The sequence below is a fragment of the Palaemon carinicauda genome, chromosome 37 (genome assembly GCF_036898095.1).
Source record: "Palaemon carinicauda isolate YSFRI2023 chromosome 37, ASM3689809v2, whole genome shotgun sequence".
Taxonomy (NCBI): Eukaryota; Metazoa; Arthropoda; class Malacostraca; order Decapoda; family Palaemonidae; genus Palaemon; species Palaemon carinicauda.
In genome coordinates, this window is record NC_090761.1 from 68,455,508 (window position 1) to 68,460,323 (window position 4,816).

Below are 4,816 nucleotides of genomic sequence, written 5' to 3' on the forward strand. Positions count from 1 at the left end.
TATAGAATTACCTCTATAAAAGAAGCCTCTCTCTCTCTCTCTCTCTCTCTCTCTCTCTCTCTCTCTCTCTCTCTGTGCATAGATTTTATTCCCATCACATTGTTATCAGTTCATTTCTACAATTAATAAACGACTAAATGAAATAAGACATAACTGTGTAATAAACTATAACAGTAATTGCTGGTGAAATGTACTTAAGGTAGTTTATTTTCCCTAAGCCAATCAGGAGTCTTGGTCCCCATGGCTGTTAGAACAGAGTGACTCGGACGCTTGTGATTGGTTGAAAACCAGTGGAATGACGTCATCTGAAAAGAGAAAAACTGAAATCCAGAATCTGTACCATAAGTCTCAGTTTAGTCTTTGGTGAGAAGTGCTTCGCATCGGAACATCTTGTGAAATGAAGGTAAGTAGCGTTTGGGCAGCAGTTGTTGGTTAAAGAGTTGCTAGCTGAATATTTTCTTCTTTGTCTATAGGCAAGATACTGGATACCAAAGTGGTTTTCCAACATGCAGAGAAGTGAGTTTTCCTTTCGTTTGTGGTATCTGTATACTTTTTTTTTTTAATAGGTGATTATTTTTCGAGGTAAGAGGACAAAAAAAAAAAAAAAACCTGAGTATTCCAACGTGTAGAAAAAGTTTTCTTCTCGTTTGTGGTACCTCTACATTTTTTTTTCTTTTTTTTATAGGTGATTATTTTTCGAGGTAAGGAATTAAATAACCGGTTTATTCTAACATGCAGAGAAAGTTTTCCATTAGTTTGTGGTACCTCGACTTTTTTTTTTTGGAGGGGGGGGGTTATTTTTCGAGGTAATGGGACTAAAACGGTGTATTAAAACATGTTTTTCCTTTAGTTTGTGGTACCTGTATAATTTTTTTTTCCAAGGTGAATATTTTTCAAGGTAAAGTGGACGAAAAACCGATGTAATCACAATTAAAATAACATAGCGTTCCTAGGATTTTTTATACTTTTACTTACTTTTAGAGGTTTATTTCTCGCCCTCCATCAAACACTAAAGGTCTGTTCAGGCGGGCCTTGGTGTATGAAGAAATAATTCCTTTCCAGTTAATATTTTGCTCTGTATCGTTATCAGTTATTTCGCTAGCATTTGTATTCAGGCTTAATAGTTTTCAGGTCACTATTATAACACTTTCTAAAAAGATAAGTCTTCAGGTTTTTCTTGAAGGCTGCCACATTTGTGCTATTCTTGACATCGAGTGGAAGGTCGTTAAAGAGTCTCGGTGCAGCATAACTGAACGTTCTTCCTCCTATTGCATGATTCACACTAATTTCGAATAGTCTATGTGGGTCATCTGCATGTCTAACTCTTACAGCGGCGCTGGTAGCTTCAGGGTAGGGGACCAAGCAATCACGAAGATATTTAGGCTTATCACTTGTAAGTGCTTTGTGAGTCAACAAGCAAATTTTAAATTCAATTCTAGCCTTAACAGGTAACCAATGTAGATCGATCAGTGCAGGAGTTATTCTCTCCCGAAATTTAATGCCTTTTATCAGTCTAGCCGCCCGGTTTTGCACATTTTAAAGCTTCCTTAGTAGTGTACTGGGCAATTTGTAGTACAGAGAATTGCAATAATCAAGCCTTGATATTACATGACTCATCACTAAAATTTTTGTACTGCCCTCTGTTAAATATTTTCTAATAAATGCTATGTTTCTCAGGTGATAGTTACACACTTTCACTGTGTTCACAATTTGGTCCTTCATTGACAAATTACAGTATCAGTACACCCAAATTTTTCACAACAGGCACAATCCCAACATCAGCATCACCAATTTTTATACTTTGAATTAACTGGTAATTCTTCAAAGCCACCCTTGTGCCAAAGAACATACATTCTGTTTTATCATATTTTAATTTGAGCTTTTTCCTCTGCATCCATGTTTTTATTTCAGTCATTATCTCATCGATTTTCTTCCCTGTATCTTGTGTTGTTGAAATTGAGAGGTAAAACTGAGATATATTTTTGAGTCTTTATTCGGTTCTATATTGACCGCGCAGACCTTTTGAGTTGTTTTCGAAATTTATATGTAGCTATTTTCAGTTTTGGTAAGTTTATCAAATTCTTATTAGAGGCGTACAATGGAACAGTTGCTCAAAATTAGTTTTAACCCATATAAAAATATTTTCTATAAATAAGGTTTGAAGACTGATGATATAAATATACTGTTGGTTATTGTAATATTCAGATTAAAAATTTTTATCCTTCAAATATAGAAAATACTGAAAGTAGTTTGAGGAATGCAGAGGTTAATGTACTAAAAGATATAATGAAGCTAGTGGCTGTTGGAATTTTACGTTTTTAGTCTAATTACTAGTTATATCTAGGTTTAATTCGTAGTACAGCTTAATCTTTGTTGTCAATTTTCTACCCCCGGATGATAAAACGGTCAAACTTGCTGGCCTGTTATATATATTTTAGTATTTAATAACCTGGCATACTTTGTAATATTCATTAAGGAGCGTTAATCAGAATGGCCAAATATGCTGTCACTATGTATATCTAATTCCTTATTTTATGCCAAATTCAATCTAACTACTTTTTGTGAAATAAATATAAAGTATAGAGGTAGTAAGTTATTAAAACTCCCTTGGCTTCTCTTGTTTATCAATACACTATTAGAATGGTAAACTATTCTAGCAATAATTAAAATACGGTTGTTAGCTTAAAATATGCGTAGGGAACCTTAAATGAATTTTTATTAGTAAAAATACATGCAATACTGTAGCAGATAATACCCTTGGTATTCACTGTAATGCTAGATACTTCCTGTTAGGCAATTAGTGCACGCAATTCCTTCTAGCATTCCATACATAAAGTCGTTAGGAGAAACTAGTCATGAAAGGTTGAAGGTTAGGTGTCTTGTTCGTTCCATCAGAATAGATGCTCACCAGAACGTCAGCCGAGCAAGCCCAAGCACCACGTGTGGTGCCCTACCACAGCAGTGGCCTCCCTAGTAAACCGCTTGAACTCGCGGCCCAATGAGGGGGACCAATCTGTAGCTAGTACAGTAAAAGAACAATTGTTTAAAACGAGTTATGCTTTAAGGTAATATCCTTGGTGAAATAAGGTGGAAAATTTATCCATTCGATTAAGAGTATATACAGTTTGAACTCAACATTGCATCTCATTAGCTATTACTTTTATAGCGTTAGCCTCGGGAACAAGTCAACGAGTGCACTTGATCAATGAAAAGTTTCTCTTTTTGAATATGCATAAGTAACTTTGAATGGTAAATAGTAATGGCGATGTTTAATGTAATACATTCTTTGGTAACTTTATTAACACACTTTTAACAAATACTCTTATTAGTCAAGTTACCTTGGTTGGAAAAGCTGAATGCTAAAATGCCGTAGGACACAAGCTGTTAAAGTAGCCCAGCGAGTTAGGGATATAAAGGAATAATTATTCTAGCTACCTTGGTTAAAAATCTGAATGCTAAAAGCCCTAGGACTCAAGCAGGTTGAGTAGCTCAGTGAGTTAAGGATATAAAGGAATAAATATACATAATGATGAATAAAACTATTTTAGATCAGGAACAACGTTAAAATAGATGTTATGAAATACAAAATTTACGTCAACCTGTTCAACAGAAAGGTTAAAATATTTCTGTAGTTCTACCGATTCAACTGCCTAAATAGGAAGATCCTATCACAAGGTGGTCACAGCTGGAATAAAACTAATACCATGCAGTATTGTCTTATGGTGAAAGCCAAGGGTATTAATACATAAATTACTTTGCTTTAAGGAGTGCTTTTTCTATGTTAATCTGTAGGGGAACCGTATTCTACAGGTCTTTTCGTAATTCATACCATCGTATACTTTCCAAGGCATTTAGCATTAGCTGCCGCATATAACTTATATTGTCAAATCTACATTATCAAAGCACTGTCTTCAGACCTACGACGAAGGACAGTTTTATTTGAATTTCTTAAATGTAGTAAGATAGTGCATTAGTTAGCCTTGGAATATGTAAATTACGACATTGGTAGGTAACTTGTTAGTATGAATGGCGTTGGTACGCATTTTGCTTAATTGTAAAGGAATCTTGAGTAATTCAATTGTTGAAAAAAACAGGTTTTCTATATCCTGATAATTCTGTAATTTAAGGATTTTGTGCATTTAGTGCTCGAACGTTTCGTCTACTGCTAAGTGAAATGTAAGGGAAATTGCAGTGATATTGGTATTGCGAATTTAGCTAAAGTATTAGTCTGTTGTACATTAAAGCCCTAATCGTTAGAGCAAATGAACAAAGGATTATCACAAGATAATATAGTAGGTATAGTAATGAAAACCATTCATAATTAATCAAAATTTAAGGGTTCGTTTAGAGATCTCTTATCAGTTTCTTAGTTAAACTACTCAATAAATGGTTGAGATTTTCTTCCATCGTAGTTCTAGGGAAAGTCAGGGGTAAAGAATTGCAGTGATGTCCTTTTGTTGATATGGAGATTTATTTGATCTTAATGAGGCCGCATATTAAACCAATAACTGTCAATTGTCATTTTAGCTCCAATAACTGAACCACACTAACTACTGTTTCAGTAGACAGGGAGAGAAGGCAGAGCTATTTTATAATGTTCGTTCGTATCCGTTCCTAGGTGAGTTTTTCTCTGGGTGCAGGAAAGTCTATTATTGACAAGTTATAAATTTCCACACTGTGTGTAATACACTTAAAAGCAAAATCTCTTACTAGTAAGCGTTAGTTACAGTATTACCCAAAAACGTGCTTGCACTCTGTGAAACCCAAACTAGTTTCAAAGTTTTGTTGGCTGTGATTTACAGCAAATCTCTTGCAT

At 34.6% G+C, this 4,816-nt stretch overlaps 1 long non-coding RNA gene across 1 annotated transcript in view; it reads left to right on the plus strand.

Moving 5' to 3' along the window:
• The first annotated feature begins 271 nt into the window (after window positions 1-271).
• LOC137629176 (uncharacterized) overlaps window positions 272-4,816 on the plus strand; it is an 18,765-nt gene continuing 14,220 nt past the window's right edge. The window contains exon 1 of the long non-coding RNA XR_011041469.1: window positions 272-403. This is a non-coding gene — a long non-coding RNA (uncharacterized lncRNA). The remainder of the gene's footprint in view (window positions 404-4,816) is intronic.